General features: G+C 39.6%; 1 long non-coding RNA gene across 1 annotated transcript; it reads left to right on the top strand.

Annotated features, from left to right (window-relative positions):
• Positions 1 to 734: 734 nt before the first annotated feature.
• Positions 735 to 2066, top strand: LOC120435109. Its single transcript, XR_005609522.1, has 3 exons — positions 735 to 903; positions 1868 to 1921; positions 2011 to 2066. It is a non-coding gene; the product is annotated as an uncharacterized LOC120435109 (long non-coding RNA).
• The last annotated feature ends 18640 nt before the right edge of the window (positions 2067 to 20706 follow it).

Below are 20706 nucleotides of genomic sequence, written 5' to 3'. Positions count from 1 at the left end.
TTCACAGCTTTCTTCTGGAGCCCCACACAACACAAGACCTTTAAACGGACAAACCCAGATGGTCAGAAACATATTATGTCATATTTGTTTTGACACTACGTACCACCTTCTCCTACACACAAGCATAAACGCACACACGTGCATGTTTTACAGCTGCCTTCTCTAATGGAAAAAGACACCCATTTTCTCATGAACGCTGTCATAAATAAAATAACAGAATGTCAAAACATTTAATGAAATGTGCATTAGCTATCATCCCCAAAAGACCAATTAAAAGGTGTGTTCCGCAATTTAAGAGACTGTTCCAGACAAAGGCACTTGGGAGGCAGGCTGACTGAAAGCTTGTTCGCCTTCATGTGTATACGTGTGTGTGTGTGTGTGTGCACGTGTGTGCGTATGAGTGTGCAGGCTCTGCATGACTTTTATGCGACACAGAGGAGAGGCAGATCTTGGTTAAGAAGGGAGTGTCGGTGTGAAGGGACAGTGGAAGCAGGCAGCCTTGTGTCTCTCGGGTGCATCTCTGTTCTGCTCGCTGAATACGCAGCAACAGTTAATGACATATTTTCACAAATGACAATGACGACAACGAAACAGATAGACCATAAAGCGTACATACCAGCAGAATTATCCAGGTTTCATAGGTACCCTCAGCTCTTTCTCTCCTTTCCCTCACTTTTTTTCCCCTCTCTGTTTCTCATCCGGTGCTCCTAGCCAGCTGTGAGATTGCCCAACCAGCCAGCCAGCGTGAGACATCTGGGATACATTGGGCTTGTGAGACAGGAGAGAAGGGGCAGCTGGAAGCTATCAGAACCCAGGAGATCAGCAGATCTGTTCAGTGTGTATGAGATCTGACCTGTCCTGAGCTCTGAGTTCATCCACTGCCCATACAAGACTGATGTGAAGGTAAAAACGAGGGGTAGTGACTAAACTGCTGAGAAATTAATTTACTGAAGGTTTACTTTGAGGTTTTAGGTTTCTGCTGATTGAACCAGGATTTTTTTTGCAGATTTTTCCATGACAGCAGTTGAATATTTGCTTGTGATAACGCAGAGCGGAACTTCGGTTCTACTTCATTTTGTCGAGTTTCAGAAAGCATTTGTCAAACGCTATATTGATTTTCTAAGTGTTTTTTTTAAATATAGTGTTTACATTTTAAAAGAAACACAGAAAATAGAAAATTCAAAAACCCTAAATAAATACAGACTGAAATGTAAAACTGATTTATTTTGTCAAAAAGCTTTACCTGTGCTTTAAAGGAGTTACACTCACTGCAAATCAGCTTAGTGCTGATTTACACAATTCACAGATCAAAATGTATTTTGTTTATCTTATAGTGGACCTTAGGGCAGCGCCTCAGTTCATCCTCTGGCTGAAATATGTTGTTTAAGCACCACTTCTTTAAAATTTGCATCATTGTGATTGGCTGACCCTTGCAAATAGTGGGTGGGGATGCTGTGCTCAAAGCCAGAGATGTGTGCATCTCTTGTTTTTGACATCATACAGGGAGGTCACATTTAAAATGAGGATCCAAATAATGTGCACATATATTTAAGAGTGAGTGGCAGCAAGCTAGCATGAGTCCATCCTGCTCAGGTAAAGTGGAATATGAGATACGATGCAACGGTCTGTTAAAACAAAAACAAAACGCTTTTTATAAAACAGCAAGATAGGGAGGCTGGCTGGCTGGTAGACTGAGGGTGCTACTGACTAGTGAGGTCATTTACATCCAGGATTTATAGGGTTTGGCAGGTGTTGGAACCCCTGATCCAGTGAATGGAAGCAGCAGGGGAAAATGACTCACCTCAAAACAACTCATGAATGTATTTAAATTGTACTATGAGCTCTGTTGGACTTGTTCTCTTTGCAGGACATGTGATCAGGTGACCAGTGCTGCTGGCTGTGAGGTCTGCTACGCTTTAATGTATTAAACCAACTTCATTTTTTATGCACATTCACTGACAAAACCCTGCCAAAACAACTCTAAAATGTTATTTATTTCATGTGATGCAGAGCAAGCAGCTGGAGTACACCCAGAATGCAGGACTCAGAAGACAGACGTAAAACTCAAAATCACAGCAATATCGCTGGCAAAAAACAGAATCTGACAGACTGAGACAGACACAGACAGTATATACACAGAAGGAAAGAAAAGTGACACATGGACCACAGCTGAACAGAATCTGACTGACGAGGCAAGCGAAGAAAAAGTGAACATCACACACACACAAGACATGAGACTATCAGAATAAAACAGGAAATAACACACACTGAGATCAGACTTGACACAGCGACTGACAATAAACAGACATGACTGACAAAAAGCTAAAACATGTGGTAATTAATACCACAACCAGCCTTTTCTTTTCTTTTCTTTTTAAACACATGAACTAGAACCCATTCAAGGGAGTTATGGGGAGAGTGGATACACCACAGAGAGGCATTACTTTCTCATTTATTGAGTGAAACAAATGAACTTGAGATTGACATTCATAAAAACAGCTTCAGATTCTTTTTCTTTATTTGAAGGTGCAGGCTCCCTATGACCCACCTTAACCTCTGGTGTATGGCAATTTTCTAAAATCATTTCATATATGTAAGGACTGGAAATCAGCCCTGAAGCTTGAGTCAAGCCTATCCCCTTGCCACATCAGCTGATTTTATAAAATAGCATGGAAAGAGCTGAAAATAAGTGTAAACTTAAACTAGTAAACGTTTAAAAAGTAAATTATTGCTTTTGCACAGACATCCTCTCCTGGCCTGTTGACTTATTTTGACTATCTTATCTTATTTTTGGCACATCCCCTGGGCCATAGACATATATAGACATATAAGGTAAGTTACTTAGGGGCAGAGAGAGGATGACTAATGTCACTCTACAGTCCAAATGAAATGGAACAGCAGCTGAAAACATTTCCTTCAGTCAGTGCCTCATTAAGGATTCTGGGCTATTGTTTTCAGCAGCTTTGTGGGCAGGTTAGAGCAGGTGTGTCTGGTCCTGGGCCCAGGAAAGCTAGGGTTAGACTCAGTGCTTAATGGAGGAGGACAGATGTGTTTAGTAGTCCTTGCTGACACTAATTTGGCCTGACACTTGGAGCCTACGGTGATGATGGCAGTATTTGGACATGTCTATACCCAGTAAGCCTTTTATGAGTGGCCTTTTCAGATGGGAAGTCCAATGAGTGAAAAAAATGTGTCAGAAAACCACCTGATGAGCATATTTTTGGATCTCTTCCCTGAGGAAATTTGTCTCCTTTTTTTCTTTCTTTTTGCTTTGAAACTTTAAGCCTGCCTGCCTCATGGCACCTGGCACCTGCTATGGCTGAGACGACAGACGGACAACAGACAAAATGTCAAAGTGGAAGGGGTCACTGTTGAGATGTGTCAGCGAACATTAAAGTAATTTTAAATTATGTTGACTGTAGCTATAATTGGATTAGTGTTTTTTTTCCCCTAATATAGCTGAGAAGATCATTTTGCTTTGGCACCTGAAAGAAATTCCCAGTGCAAACAGCAGTGCACAACAATAAGAGCTACAATCATGTGGATACTGCTCATCTGTAAGGGCTTTAGGTGTGGGTAGTCAGAGAATGTGTTGTTGGCTTTCAGAACAATAATTGACTTTGTTGCCAGAAATTAGGTTCCACCCAAGGATAATTGAGCAAAATACAATGATCCTTGTGTGTGTAACACATTTATACAATTAAACATACAGCCCCTTCTCTTCTGCAGCCACACATGCATACATGCATGCAGGCCTGAAGCAGGATTTATGATATTTGATATACCTTCATTCACAGTTTATACAAAATTTTATATATTCCCATAAAATTCTTGCTGATTCCCAACACTAGAGTCATTTGTTTAATACGATACAGTGTTTCCACTCAGAAGTGTCCACGCTCAACTCTGCAAACTTTTACAGCCACAGATCCATACCCTGAGTTTACAGCTAGATTAGTGTTTCACATTTCATTCCTCCCATTGTATTTTCTCTTATGTCTGGCCAACACACCGAATGCCTTTATTCACATACTGAGCCCATGTGTTTGATAAGTGCCCTGAGCAGCTGGCAGTATGGGCTAAAACTAAGGCTACAGAACACAGTATGAAATATGCAGCAAACAAATGTGTTCATGGCTGCTAACGTGGCTGTTTCCTGATTATCAATTTGTAGTGAATCATAATCAGAAAAAAGGCACCTTTTTGCCCAGCTGTGTTTGGGGGTTTTTGCGTGTTGCTCTCTAATTCCAGACTCCTCTTTGCCACGATTCGTCTTCCAGTTTTTCCTCCAGTCACACCACATTAAAGTATTATATAATCCTCAAATTGCAGCTTTTGTTTTAGTGTGCTTTCCAAATAATCAGAATTCACTCAGGCAAGATACTGTCCAGCACTGTGACTCATTGTTTTCAACAGCACACTAGAGGCCTGTATATTAATCACTTCTCACAATGACAAAGCTAAAGCAGCCCCCTGTTTGTTTATGGGTTTTTCTGAAGAGTGCTTTTTTGGGGAAGTGTTGTAAAAAGACTACTTAACACAATTTCAATGCCACTGGGAAAGTCTGAGTGACTTAAGTGACTTAAAGACTTAAAGTCTGAGTGATCTTTAAGTGACTTAAAGATCAAATGCTCAGTTTCAGTGTGAAAAACAGGGGGCAAATTTCTGGTCATTTAACACTAAATTCTTCAAAAGGGGTTTTATTCGTTTATTCATTTAATTTTGGCAAAACATAAATATACCCTGCACTTATTTTGATTTTTATGCACATTTAATCCAAAACTAGATGCATGTCATCTGAAATGAATCTCAGCTGTCTAAAATATCAGTCAGTCTTGCCAGTGGGAAACACTTAATCCCTTAAACCACTTGAAGCATCGGCCCTTCTTCCAAGACAATAAATGCACAAATCGCATTCCTCTCATTTACATATTTATACAGATTCACATCCTGTCAGGAAGCCGACTTTTCTCCATCCTGTCACTCGAAGCCAATCTGATTCCTGCAACTTCCGAGCCACTGTGGGGAGCCTGAGAATCCAGGAATTCAAGAATTCCAAAAGGGTTCCCTTTCCTTCCAGGAAATATCTCCACTTTCGTGTTTTTCTACTTATCCTTTCATTTTTGTCTCTTATAGGTCAGAGGATGTTTTTTTAAACAGTCTAGTTCAGCAATGCAGTAATACCAAAGTCACAGGTGGAGAGCTGTCCTGCAGAGCTGCTGTTAGACTCACTGTCACACAGTTCACTGACTCACAAACAACTCGTGACTTGTTCAGCTTTTCTTTTTTTTTTGACCTCTCAGAGACTCCTTTCATCGATGGAACCATACACATGCAAAGTCATAGTTTCCAGTTATTCACTGAAGCAAACTGACAAGTTGGATTCCCCCACTCCCAGACTGTATCATGGACCACCCTGGTCCTCTTGACCTCTGACCATATAGTTGACTGTTAGCTATATCCACTGCTCTCTACGTCTCCTTGCATTTTACATCTGTCTGCACTGTGTCCTCCTCACTGTTCGGCACTCTCATTGCTTTTTATCTCTTTTCTCCATATTTTTCTACACAGGCCATCTACTGTAACAGCTTTTTTTTTTAAATCTCAGAGTATGATTAAGTACCACTCCTCTGTTGTGTTCACAGCTCCTGCAGTTGCCATGGTGTAAGAGTTACTGCCTGTGTTTCTTTTCTTCAACTCTGTGCCATCTTCTTTGAGGTCTGAGCTTAATGCGGTGTATCGAGCTGGTTATTTTGTCACTGAGCTAATAAAAAAGTCCACAGATATTTGTTCCACTATGCGGCTTCTCTGGCAAGAAGCCGCATAGTGTATGTATCCATGCTGAGAAAATAAATAAATAAATAGCAGGGTTTAGCCCCATTTCATCGGCTCACCAGTGAAGGAATCTGTGTTTTTGTGTGTGTCTGTGTGGGCACCAAAGAAAAAGCTTAGTTGGGGAGGGATTTTTGGCAAGTTTTTTTTCTTTTCATGGCTCATTTCATTTCTTATCCACCAAATGCATGCATTTTAGGCAACTGAAGAACACTGGCTAGATCAGAGCCAAAAACAAAAAACAAACAAACAAACAACCCCCCCAAAACAGCCAAATAAAAGAATGCCAAGGGGAAAAATCTAAATAAATATATATCTGGAATAATATATTTTCACAGTTATGATCAATGTAAAGGTCTTAAGAATAGTCTTTTGTGTGTTTGTGGTGTCGGTGCATTTTGGACTTATCGAGACTTATTAATTTATGGTATGTTCTCTATGGAACAGACTGTTGGACGACATTCATCTTTTATATACAGTTTATGAATGACACATCTGAATAGTTAAATATATGGAAGCTGAACTGTCAGTGCAGTGACACAGAGTTTAAAGGTGGAGTTCATTTCACTTTGGCCATGAAATTGAGCAGCTTGGCACCAGTCTGAGTGACACATTCCTGGTTACAGTGAAACACAGAAGCTCTGTTGGCACAGCTGGTTGTTTATGAGGACAACAGAGAGTTAAACTGAATAGATACTCTGGGTCTGAGATACAGACTGACTCTGTGGCCTGCTGGTCAAACAAAAGCCAGATGCTTTCCTGGCTTCCTGCATTATTCTCTATATTATTTATTAGCTTCACTCAGGGCCCATGCCAAGGATTTCCAGAATCTGACTTTCCAGCAGTCCGTTGCATCCAACACATTATCAGGCAGAATCCTACCCAAGTGATCATTTAGCATTTTTAACCTCTGGGTCCATCTAATGGAGATTGAAGACCACTGAAACAAATCCCACCAATCAATGATGGGTCCAAACATTTCTAAAACACAGTCAAGCACCATTTAGACTCTATAATGGCCGAACATGTGCAGCTAAGAGTGACTTCAGCTGCGCTTACTCCAAGGACATCGCTGTCCTGTCTCTGCTGATGTAACAGCAGCTGTTGGCCAGTGTGTTACATAAGCACTGGAGCCACTGAAAGTCTCTCTGGTCACTACTATAGAACCACACAACGCTTACTTACACAGGCAACTGGCCAATCACATCACTACAGTCCAACACTATCCCTCTCTCAGTATCACTGCCATATGGACAAACCACAAATCAACAAGTGAGAGGATGTCAGTGTGTTGAAATTGTTAACATATTAATGTGGGACATGTGCTGATGTGTAGGAGCACCCGGCTACAACAGGGAGTTGTGTATGTTTAGAGCTCTTGAATATGTTCTTAAAGTGGTTGCATTTTGTTTTTTCCACACTCTGCTTTGCAAAAAACAAAAAGCTGAAAACACGACGGAGACTGTGGAAGCTGCATTGCTGAAATTCTCCTTAACTGCACTGCAATGAAAACAACAAAGATCTAAGAATTTTAAAGTCAGCTCCCTTGTGGGCCAAGTCGATGACACATGACGATAAGCTGTGTGATTGTGATCATAAAACTGAAAGCCATCTCTTCTGGAGGGCAGCCAAGAATTCCAAACATGTTTAATCCAGTGAGTCAGTGCTCTCAGCATCATGCACTCATTCAACCCTCCCTGTCTCTGGGCTGGGATCTACAGGAGCTTTAAAACTGATTTGATATGGTTTATTTGATATGGCTTATGTGAAAACCTCAATCAAACAGCTATGTGTAACTCCATGGTATGGAATCTTTAGGGTAAGGCACTAAAAGTAGTTTTATCACTTAAATAACAGGCGGTTAACCAGCAATGTGCATAGCCTACTGTGCTGACTTATCAGACAGTTTTTAGGTTTCCTGCATAAAACAGCATATCTGAATAGATTCAAGATTTTGTGTTGCGTGTGCTGGTCATTGCTTAAGGTAAACAATTTTTACAAAAGCTAATAAAAAGCTAAATACAGGGCACCATGGCTGCACAGCAGCTAGCAATGCTGCTTCACAGCAAGAAGGTCCTGGGTTTAAATCCACCACAGACCAATGACATGCAGTTAGTGGGGTTAGGTCAACTGATGATTCTAAATTATTTAAATTGAGTTTTTCCTTCCTGCTGTTGCCAAGTGATTGGTCATAAGGGGACATCATTAAATTAAATCAATCAGCAGTGTCTTAAAAACTTGAGTCATTAGAGCTCTAATTTGGCAAAAAAAAAAAAAAGTACGTTGGAAAAGAAGCGGTAGCTTTATAACTTTCATTTTAATTTATACTTTTACTTATTTGTTAAAAAAAATAGTTGGATAAAGTCTTCTGTTGCACATTTACAGAAGGCTGGCTAACAAGCTTCCGAGTTTTGAGTGTTGACACAGCTGCAAAGATGAGAGAGAACTGGCGACGGTAACGTTGCATAAGTTTTTGCTTCCAGTTTTCAGTCGTTGGACAGTTTCAGTTCAACTTTACGATTTGCTCAACAGTTTTCTTTGTGTCCATTTCATCACCAGTGCAAAGTCAAATTAAAACAGGGATAACCATTTATTTTCTTTCCCATAGTTTTTACCATGACCTCTCTTTACAGCCAGAGATGGCCTCGTTAAAATAATCCTACTTTCATAAAGTTGATTTACAAGACATTTCGAATGTACACGTGACACTGTCCAAACCCACAACTGAATCTCCTCTGTGAAAGTCAAGCTCGGTAAACAACATAACCACTGATGAAATCTCATGTTGTGCTGCTGGATAGATTCCCCTCAAGCTGCAAATGAATGGGAATCAGCTTTCAGTTGTGAGCATACACACATATGCACACACACATAGATGTGCTTACTGTACTGAATGGGCACTTTATAACCCAAAGCAAGGATTTAAAAAGTTCTCTGATCATAACAAAGCCCATTCAGCATTAAAATAAAAGAATAGCAGAGGAGATTTCAGAGCCAGGCACTGTAACCACAAACAGATGGGTCCTCAACCACTGAACTTAATTGATTGAGGAATGGAAATAATTTCAGCCTCACCAATCAGAGGTAATAGATGCTAGTCCTCCCCTGACACCCTTGTTCTAATTAAATAGTACTGCCAGTGTATACTATAAATCCTTCAGTGGTTATTTCTGCTATGAGCTGAGATTTTTGACTTTGACTCCCCTCTGCAAAGCACCACATGACTGGACCCTATAATTGTGCAGAACAAGCTGTAATTGTACATGAAATTATTGTGCGCCTTTCCCTCTAAGGCAAAGTCATTAAGATAAGCATCTACTTTTTTGCAGGATCATTTTACAATTTGGATGACTTACAGATGAATGGTTCTCACTTTCATTCAGTTTTTAAACGTTATATTAAATGAGCATTGGGCAATTTTTTGACATTAACATGGTGAAATGTTTGCACAGTGTAGTGGCTATAGAGTCAGAGTTAGATTGGCTCTCTATTATAATACAACTATACAGATCTTGCCCCCAGCGGGTACAAAATTTATCAGGAAAATGAATCCGCAACCAAGAAAAAGGAAGATGAGAGCCCTTTTGTTGTCATGGCTGCTATTTGAAGCTTTACGAGAGTAAGACAGTGGGACAAACAGACTAACGGAAAGCAAAATAAGACTGTATCCGGGGCAGGTTTCATTCAGTTGCTGTCATTTACACTTATTCTAATAGGTAATGAAAGTTGGCCACGTATTGGTCTAATATGAGTGGGTATTTGTTAGAGTGTCACCGTGTTAGGGGTGCAAGGTGACTTATCTATTACAAGTTTATTATTATGAAAACAGTGAGAGAATCAGGAAAACATATAACATATGTGTATGATTCACTTATGTTGATCAGTTATTTCCTCAGAAACCAGCCAGCATGGACTAAAGTTGCATACTTTGCCCCATAATACTCCCACTGCACTGGATTACTATAAATATTTTCTAATTTAACAGGAATGACTTGTTTCCCTTGGAGTGTCTTATCTCTTTTGCTGAGTATTCTGTTTTTATGCTCAGTTAATTAAATGAAAGCAATTCAGGGCTTTGATGTCCTGTGAAGAGGCATATGTTATGTACTGCTTTTAATGGTAATAAGATACAAGGAGGAAAATGTTGGAAATACAAAACAGTTGAAATGAATAAACTGCATTCCGTTCAAGCATTGTTTTTGCCTGCGGTGGGTGACTGGAGAAGAGACTGGAAACTGGAGGGAAGGAAGGTTCAGTTTGCTGGATGCTGATCAGGAGCTGAAGACAGCAACAAACTGAATGCACACCAGGGGCTGGTTTGCAGAACTCTGGAGTCCACTCGGTTCGGGTAATAATGTTGGAGCTCTACAACCGTAAACGCTGAGAGAGCTGCAATCAATCAGCACCTCAGGCAGTAAACAAAAACTGCCAATGGAGGCTTTGTGGAGCTGATTATTGGTGTGTAGTCAGAGTGATCACCTAATCTTTTAGGTCTATGTGCAAAGAACAAAAACGGCATACAGCACTGTAAGACAATGGTGGCAAAATAAAATATGCTGCAGTTTATTGTGAAAAAAAATATAGATTTGCCTAAGAGGATCCAGAAGTCTTTAAGGTGGTCTCTTGGAGAAGCTGGCAGATTGACAGTATTGTATTCGCTCACACTCTGGCACAGAGTCTTTTTATGTTTAACAGCAGAGATACTGAGGGTTCCTTGGGAACAGGCCCTTGCTAACCACTGCAGTGACTTGAGTTCAGTTGAGGGCACTACTGGTTTTGTTTTAAACCTAACCAAATGCAACTGCTTATTGCACCAGCAGAGCGCCTGTGGGGAAAGGAACCAGGTCTGAGGCACATGGCATCAACATCCTTGCGTGCGGCGCCCTCCTGTTGAAGCTGACTGCTCACAGGTGTAAAGAAGCAGATGGCACTATCACATGTACTGAGACCATCACTTTCTCATCTTAAACAGTCCAACAGTGGGAGTTAGCATTAAGTAGAAACACTTAGTGAATAATAAACTAAACGAAAACAAGCAAATTGGTAATGATTTATCAGATGACAGAATTCATGTTCCAGTTTTCACTTACACTTTTGCTGCTAGTCTAAAAGCCCTTTTGTAATATGAACCTTTGTTTTAGATCCCCTAATTCATATCGGCATTTGACACACATGTGAATGTGTGGTTAATCAGGCAGACGTCTGCTGACATGACAGAGTAAAGTAATTAATCTGATGCTTTTAGACGTTTAGACAAGACCAAAAGAGCAAATCTCAACAATAATATATCGCAGCTTAAACTTGCCAAAGAAAGACTTCTCTAGCTCATTCTGCAACACCTGCAATAACATATAGAAAATCACTGCAGTTTGGATCCTACCTCTGTTTTCTCCGTTATCCCTCCTGTCCTAACCTGTGACACCGTGCCATAAGCATGGATGATGCTTTTTGTCTTCTGATATATGTCATTTTTTTCACATTCCAAGATGACCTGGTTAGTACTCATCTGAAATTAAGAATGAAAATAAATTTCAGAAAAAAAAGAGTCTGAGTTTTTGCTTTTCCTTTTTTCTGACAGGAGATAAACTTTGAGTCAGTCCGGTGACATACAAAAATCCTTTGTGTTTATGAATTCAGGCCACCAGAAGGAACAGTTTCATAAATGTGTGTGGCAGCTCTGGAAAACATGAAACTAGAAGTTTACACTACAGATCAAAATAAATAACAAACACAGGAGCATAAGAGAATAAATCAGAAAAATCATTTTCCAAATAAATAAAGTAGCACTGGTCATTGAGTCATGGAGCGCGGATGAGCTTCTAGTGCATCAGCTGTCCCCTGTCCCAAAATACAGCAATAGTTTCTCAATGTAAGGAACAGGATTTTGTCTAATTTGTCATATTTTTCTTTTTTTTTTAAGTTCCACAAGCTCAAATGTAAGGCCTGACTTATTTTTTTAATTTTTTTTATCAACTGCCTGAAAATGTAAATGTGCACTGACATGCATTTAAAAACCTTCATTATAGTGTTTACATTAATAATTACCACAGATGAGTGGGTTTACTGTAGCTGTGACTTCATATAGGTTTTGCAATACATGTGTTAAACAACCGCTTTTTGAAATTGCATGTGACATGTAGTCGAATGAATGTCGTGGTAATAAGGGGCTTGAATGATGTCTCTGAACTGTTCTTTGTCCGGGGTGAAATGATTGTACTGCATACATGTTTAATGATATTAAAAAACAAGAATTGGGTTTGAAGTTTGAATTTATTTGGCATTGTTGCTAATCGACACAAGCTCAAAAGCCCAAAATTACCATGAAGTTCATGCCCAGGATGAGTGTGTGTAAACTTCTGACCATAACTGTACACAAGTAGCATTTTATAATGTGTGAAACTGGTACATCTGCATGTTAAGCCAATAAGCATGTGGTAAAAACACTCAGACTGCAGAATTTATTACCAGGTATATCAAAGTGCATAAAGTCTTCTGGTCATAATGTTGCAATATGGCTTTTATGTGCTGATTTTTATGCTGATTTTGAATTTATTCAAAACTGTGTGTGTTAAACTATAAATCAAACATATTTATAATTAAACATTTACTCTATTCGGGTAATAAATCACTGTGCAGAACCAAACGTTGCCCAAGATTTCATGGAAACAGAGAGAATGGACTGCATTCATAAACCACACTGATGGAAATTTAATGTGTAAACTGAATAAAATGAAATACTAAACAGTTTTGGGGCCTCTGTGCCAGGGATTGCATTTCATCACATGCAAATATGTGTAATAATGTGTTTTCTATTGGGACTCTAACAATGAAATACACTGTAGGCCTGAAATGGGCATCACTGAATTCCTTCAATCAACTACATGAGGGATTGCACTCAAAGAAAAAAACAATTTAAGGGTTTGCAGATGCATACCCTCGTGTAAGTTCAATGTGTGAAAAAAGAAATGTTAAATATATCCAACTAACAACAGAAGAATGACTAAAATTGATAAATTAATACATTTTAAACCTTAATATGGAGCAAATCCAAAATACAGTATTTTGTAGTAGTAAAAAGTCTTTTTGTATTCATTTAGTCATTCATCACTGCTCTGCCCTTCCAGAAACTTCATACCTCTATCATTATCTATACTGTATATCACCATCAAACGGCCAGTGAACTGGGAAGAGAGCAATGCCTTTCATTAAATCATCAAAGAATGTGTATCATCCCCCAAACTGAGCGCTTCACTGACCCACTTGGTGCATTGCATGCCTTATTAGATGAGCTCAAGCTAATCCAACTGTAACCAATTGTGCGTTATTGTTCACGGTAATTACTCCATTAGAGGAGGCTGTTCTCTAGTTCACATCAGGAGGCCAGAGGTCACAGTCGCCCAGGGTTGAAACTTCTCACTCAAATGCCCGCCTTCACCATCACCTAATCCCCCTTTCTCCACTCAGCAGTCTAACGTACATTTATAGTCCCCATACCGTCACAGTCTGGGAAAGATTAATCTGCAATAATGGCAAAACTGGGTTGTCGCTGGAGATTTGAGTTAATACGCATGCATCCGCTCCCCATTGTGGCCCTGTGACCTGTGCATGTGCTCCCGTCAGTTGAGAGCACAGGTATGCAGGGAATGCCATCACAGTAGAGCCAGACAGATGCTGCTCAGGGGTGCGAGTGGGAGGAATTGTAGGTTAAGGGGTGAGGACCGTGCTTCGCACCCAGCTGGATGTTTGTTCAACCTGGGATCATTTATGAAAAGAGCGCACGCTGAAGGAGGCGGTTATGCCGCCATCGTCTCTGTCTCGCCTTCTATCTGTATAAACTGTTCTCCCTCAAGCCGCAGGACACAAAAGAAAGTTGCAATGATGTGGAAGAAGTTAGTCCAGCACTGTACTCCCCTGCAGTGCAGCGCTAGCCTGCAGCTATCGCTCAACACTGTCTAGCCTCTGTCTTTAACCCTGATTTGTCCTGTCTGGATTATAGGAAGAAGTGAGAGGGCTTATCATTTCACACATAATAATCTCATTTCACAGCCTCTGGCACAGGGTCAGAACGAAGGGGAAGCACACAGAGTTCTGAAAGCTGGAGGTCCAATCACATGCTGCTGCTGCTGTCTGTGTGTGTGTGTGTGTGTGTGTGTGTGTGTGTGTGTGTGTGTGTGTGTGTGTGTGTGTGTGTGTGACAGGTGACAGGGTATCACTAGTTAGGTCATCATGTTTAGACTCATGCACTCCAAAATTATTTAGGCCAAATATTTAAAACGGTGTCATTGCATACATATTTTCAATTGACTTCAATCGCACAAATGCAGAAATAATTATTTGCAGTATCTTCTTTATTATGAGAATGTCACGACTGATCATTTGCACCTACACCACCAAAAATGGGGGCAAAAGGGAGCAGATCATGTTTAATCGGTTAGAAGAAAAGGTTAGAAATATAAGTGCCGACAGCAGTGTCCACAGAAACCTCTGAATCGCAGCTCAAAGCTCATATAAACCATTTCTACAACCACCAAACAAAGCAAAGACACCAAACAGTTAAAAGAGCAGTTACGCCACCAATCTGTGATCAGGTAATATCCATATTTTGACTGATGATTTTCTGAGTTAAATGTGAACCAAAGCATATTTTCAAAGGTGTTATATGCAATAAAATACTTTTAAATAAAATAATCTCTAATAAATTAGGTGTGAGAAATAAAAAAATCGAATTTTCTATGTTTGAGTCACAGTAACTTTTAGTTACAACACAAACTGCAAAAACATACAAAAACTGCAATTTCTTAAAATTAATGAAAAAATAAATAAAAATGCAAAGTGCCTCATGTCACAAACATGTTTTATGAGGAATACCTCAAATATGAAAATATTACAACTCTTCGTTTTAAAGATTGTGAAGAATAACAACTGAGTTTATATCAAAATACATTGTTTCTATTTGGGGTCATTTTTGACCCCACTCGTGGAAGAGTGTAGGTATTGGTAGGTTGTGCATCCAAGGGTTAATCGGCTGGACTAACCAATAGTCCACAACTAGGAAACACTGAAATTTAAAGTTAAGTTTGAAAACAGTTTTTAAAAAAAAATACCCCATTCCAAAATGTCTTGTGACAATCTCATTGGCTTAGGGAGTGATGATGCCATAGGGAGATCTTATGAATCTTAAGTCCTTTGATGATTTTCCTTAAATAGGGGTGAGACACAGCAAGTTTTAGTTCGTTTTAGCAGCATCTGTGTTTGCAGCCTACAAGCGTTCACCACAGAAACATTTGGAAAGCTTTTCAAAGTCATCGTATAGAAACTCCAACATGTTTCCAAGAAAAAACCAACCAATTCAAAAAGATTACGCCGCCTCTCCTTCCTGGCGTGGCCGGCCAATTTCCCCAAATGGCGTCTTATCCTCCCAAAGGGCATTAGAGGAGAGTAGGAAGGAAAACTACCTTCTCCAGAAAAAAATGCAACAGATTGAAGAAGAGAAACTTCAACTGGAGGACAAGTGTAGAAGAATGGAAGCCCAAAATAAAGAGCTGGAAGAAAGACAACAGCGCCAGCCAGACATAAAAATTATTAATGAGGGCTGGGGAATCAAGTTTGCTCAGACCCGAGAGCAGATTGTGCACCTCATTAAAGAAAACAAGCAAAAGAGTGCAGAACTAAAAGAAATGACCAACCAGCTCCAAGACAAGAAAACGATGACTGATAAGATACAATGGGATCTCCAATACATGGACCAAAGGTATCAGCTGCTCCAAAGACAGCTCCATGAAGCTGTGGAAGAAAAGAAAGAAATCCTCCAACAGAAGGAAGAGCAGGACAAAAAGCAAAGAGACTTGCAGCACGAACTGAAGAGCATGCAGGAAAAGTACCGAATGCTGAAAGAAAGCCTGGATGAAACACTGCGCCAAAATAAAGACCTTCTTCAACAGAAAGAGCAACAGCAGGAAAGACTGAAAGAAGGAAAACGTATTGTCCAGGACTTTGAGTCTAAAAATCTAAAACTGCAAGAGTTTTGTAATCAGCTGGAGGACAAAGCAACTAAAGTGGAAGAAGAAAAGGACAAACTGGAGAAACGCTGCTCACAGATGCAGAAAAGGATCGATCAGATAGCGAGAAACAACTCCGAGCTCGTTAAGGGGATTTTGGTGGAATTCAATAACTTGAAGCGTGAAAACACTGAAATGCAGGCACAAAAACAACAACAAGACAAAATACATGAAGACCTGCAGCTCACGCTCCAAGAAATCCAGAAAAGAAACGAGCAGTTAGAAGACGAGCACAAAGAAGTACAACAGAGAAATGCAGACATGCACAAGGACAAGCTGAAACAGGAGGGAAACATCCAAACAACTCAAAGACAAGCTTGAAGAACAACAAGCAACATTAGAAGAGGTGGAACAAAGATGTAAGAAACTTGAAAAGCAAAACGCAGAAACAGTCGATGAGTTGAGAAATCTCATCCTGGAGAAAAAAGCGCTTGTGGAAAAGTGCATGAAAAAGAAGACAAAATGGTTCCGCTTGTTCCGGAGGAGAGACGCTACTGCTTCCTCACCTGATGTAGCCTCGCCTTGCTCCACCTCTGTTCACCCCCAACCAGTCCCGGCAGTTGACTGTCCCTCCTGAGCCTGGTTCTGCCGGAGGTTTCTGCCCATTTAAAGGCAGTTTTTCCTCCCACTGTCGCCAAGTGCTTGCTCAGAGGGATTGTTGGGGTTTTCTTTTTTTTCTTTATTTACTTGTTTAACTTTTTTTCATTATTACTCATTTTACCCTTGTTTCTTTATTTACTTGTTTAAGGTTTTTCATTATTACTTTTTTACCTTGTTTCTTTATTTACTTGTTTAACTTTTTCATTATTTTCATTTTACCTTGTTTCTTTATTTACTTGTTTAACTTTTTTCATTATTACTTCATTTTACCTTGTTTCTTTATTTACTTGTTTAAGGTTTTTTCATTATTACTTCATTTTACCTTGTTTCTTTATTTACTTGTTTAACTTTTTTCATTATTACTTCATTTTACCTTGTTTCTTTATTTACTTGTTTAACTTTTTTCATTATTACTTCATTTTACCTTGTTTCTTTATTTACTTGTTTAACTTTTTTTCATTATTACTTCATTTTACCTTGTTTCTTTATTTACTTGTTTAACTTTTTTCATTATTACTTCATTTTACCTTGTTTCTTTATTTACTTGTTTAACTTTTTTCATTATTACTTCATTTTACCTTGTTTCTTTATTTACTTGTTTAACTTTTTCATTATTACTTCATTTTACCTTGTTTCTTTATTTACTTGCTTGTTTAACTTTTTTTTTCAACTTATCTAAATAATAAACCAATTGAATTTATCCTTTGAGTATTTTTCATCTCATCTTTGCAGAATTTTTCCAAAACATTTTCAAACATTCAGATCTGCCTTTATTTTCTTCTTGAAACCTCATAAATGGTATGTCCACGTGCATTCGGTATTTTTGAAAACTAAAATGCGTTTGCACCAGGGCTGGACTGGGACAAAAAAATCGCCCGGCATTTTGACTAGAGACCGCCCACCAGGATAGAGATTGAAAATGTGACGTCATTCAGGGTAAAACCGCAAAGGATTCTGGGAACTTGAGGCAAGAGGTACTAGCGCACGCAGGCTTTCTATTGACAGCCACGGGAAGCCGACGGGTAAAGAGATCGCTTTTTTTATCGGATTACGTCCTTCAAGAGAAATTTTTTAAGCCATGTTTCTGAAGTAAGAGCCGACAGATGGTCTGGATATACCAAATATAACGTCTCAGAACACTCCAGCTCACATGTTAGTCTGCTCAAGCATTCCCACAAAAGTCAGTGTTTGTAGTAGTTAATACGTCACTTTTGTGTGATATAGGTTACAAGCAAGTCTGGCGCTGAACAGAAATTGTAGCGCTATGCTTCTTTGTTTAATGTGCATAAATAGTGAATTGTCCTGACACAATATTGCGTTTCGCTTCTCTTATTACCACGGTACATTGACAAAAACATATACCTTTATTCACAGGATAAAACAGTTGTTTTGTATCACTAATTGTCCAGTGCGATTACAGCAAACAATATTATTGTCACTGCTACATTTCTGTAATGGTACCAGAAATTATTTCCACTACTAATTAATTACCGTTGAGCTCAAAGGTTATATTAATGAACGGTTAACGACTGTGTATTTATGACGACGATTTGTGAGACTGGTAAACTTACCTTTGTTTGTACAATGGTCTTTCATTCTACACGGTGCATTTCAAGGTCCTGTACCCATCCGTTGGTAAACTGTACCTGGGCTTGTTGCAGTGACCTCAAGTTACTAAAACTTCATGAGTGTATGCACTCACCCAAGAACCGTATAATTATAAATCTGAGCGTTGAAAGTTGGGCAGCACGCTAACGTCTTTTGTCCACTCTGTGTGCTGGTAAGGGTCTGACCCTTTCACTCCTTTGATTTTTTCCTGTATCTTTTCTTTGCCTCGCCGAGTCTGTCTTTGTACGGTCCGGCATTATTCTCCTTAGTTTTGTACATTCCTTTTGTGCGGCAAAGAAAAATCAAGAAGGTATTGGAACCAGAGAATGAACATTTTGCGGTGCTGCAAATGCTTGCATTTGATGCGGTACTTGGATTGTTTTGCCTCGAGTTCCCGGCATGCAATGCACGAAAGTCACGTGATCTGTCAATCGCTATAGGAAAACCTTAAATTAACACCAAGAACACTAGAGGTGAGACATGATCATTAATTAATATTAAAATTAATAAATGACAGATTTAGTGATATTTTCATAAACACCTCCTTTCCTTTTTTTGTTCTGCATTTTCTTTAGTTCGCCTATAAGATTGCTAAACAAGGGGCGGGTGCAGCCTCCTCGGCTGTAATTGGTCCAGCCCAGAGTCGATCATGACCAATTGGCCAATCCAACACCTTTCATTATATATACACCCTTCCTAAAAAAAAAATAAAAATCCATCGCCCATAAAACAAAAACGCCAGCGCCCACCGGCAATGCCCGGTATGCCCGATGGCCAGTCCAGCTCTGGTTTGCACCTTTCGTCCACACGTAAACGGCGCGCTCGGTCACTGAAAACGGAGATTTCTAAAATTCCCGCCAGGGTGGATATTTTCTAAAACTCCGCTTTTGCATTTACGTGTGGACGAGAAAACGGAGAAAACGCAGTGTCAAAGGTGTGCGCCTTTTTGACGTCACAGTGTGCGCCACGTTGTTGTTTCGGTGAATTGACTTTCTACAATACTGTTACTGTTAATTGTCCTCTGCAGTGTTTAAATGCTTACATATACACACACAGTTACTGTCCCTCCACACATATGACACGGTTCTGCTTCTATGCCCCAGCTTTGTTTACTATTTCCACCGAGGCTTCTAGACTTCTGATTGGCCAACATTTCTACACGGTTAGGACATAGCGCCACCTGCTGCTTTGGCATGTTCCTAGCAGCGTTTTCCTTCACTTCTGCCTTTTACGTGTGGACGGATTATTTTTAAAACGAAAACGGAAAATCTCCGTTTTCAAAAATACCCGTGTACGTGTGGACATAGCCTAAAAACCCTGGAATACGGTTTGAAACATTGTTTCAGCTGATAACATGCTTGAGTGTGTGTGTGTGTGTGTGTGTGTGTGTGTGTCTGTGTCTGTGTGTGTGTTAGGGGTCCTTCCTCTTTTGAGGCAATGGGATATTTAAGTTTCCTTGTGATAAAATTTAGGATGGCATTCAAAACTTATTAGGGTGCATGTGTATGTGCAGTCATGTATCCCCAAGCTATATATCTGAAACACAAAGTTCTTGAGGGAATAACTTATGTGTTTTTCTTAAATTCACCCTTCCTTCCTAATTATAATCACACCCTTCTCCAGTTTCCTCGGTTTCTGGCCTGCAGAAACGATCCCTCACAGGCTTTCATTCAGATTAAAATGTTTGGTCTTAATTAGAGTCAGGTTAAATGGTAGCTGTTGAACTATCATTATCACAAGTATTTTCACTGGGTTCATTCCATCTTCGATTCCTATTTTGGTGAGCTATTTTTACAAGCACAAAGCCTACAAGTGCCCTTTAACCACCCTTACAAAACAGGCCTGTAGGACACATCAAGAAGGGTAAGCACCATGCATATTAGCTAGTAAACGACTTTGTTAGCATCATAAAATTGTGATACTATCTAAAGCTGTCTTTGCATATTTGTTCAGTATGACATTATACAAATTGCTCAGACAGTGATAGCTGCTGTCACATCTCCTGACCCCATGTTGTCACTACTGAAGAATGCTTTAATGACATGTCAAAGGCTATACATGCAATTGTAATGGATAGAGCACATACCAAACACACAGCAGCTGCTACCAGTGCCTCTACTCTACATACCATCCTGTATGGCGCTTCACTGTGCCCTTGAAAAATCCTAAGCATGCATGCATACATTACTTTCAGGGGTGCCTGCAAGTCTCACCCTTGGATTTGACGAAGTGCAGAGGGACTGTTGCTACATTACAGTCTGGAATGCAATTATGCTCGATTGGTGGATCAGTGTCAATAAATCCCTAATGAAATGCATGGATTTAGCTTGCGAGCTGGATCATGTTAGTTTAAAGAAGAGCTACATTTTACGGTGAAGTTTAAACAGACCCCTTTGTCTTGCAACTTAATCCTTTGTATGACACAGTACCAGCCAAACAAATCTCATATTTTAATAAAGAATGGAATTCTTCATCTGACTGCAAGAGGGACCAAGTCTGCACTTGGTGTATTGCTGGAGGGAAAATATATTACGTACTTTAAATGTTTTGATTTTTAATATAAGGCCTAATGTGTGCATATGAAATTGATTCTGGTGATACATGATAA

The sequence above is a fragment of the Oreochromis aureus genome, linkage group 20, assembly GCF_013358895.1.
Source record: "Oreochromis aureus strain Israel breed Guangdong linkage group 20, ZZ_aureus, whole genome shotgun sequence".
NCBI lineage: Eukaryota > Metazoa > Chordata > Actinopteri > Cichliformes > Cichlidae > Oreochromis > Oreochromis aureus.
The sequence above is the reverse complement of the archived record's forward strand: the minus strand, read 5'-3'. Positions and strand labels throughout refer to the sequence as shown.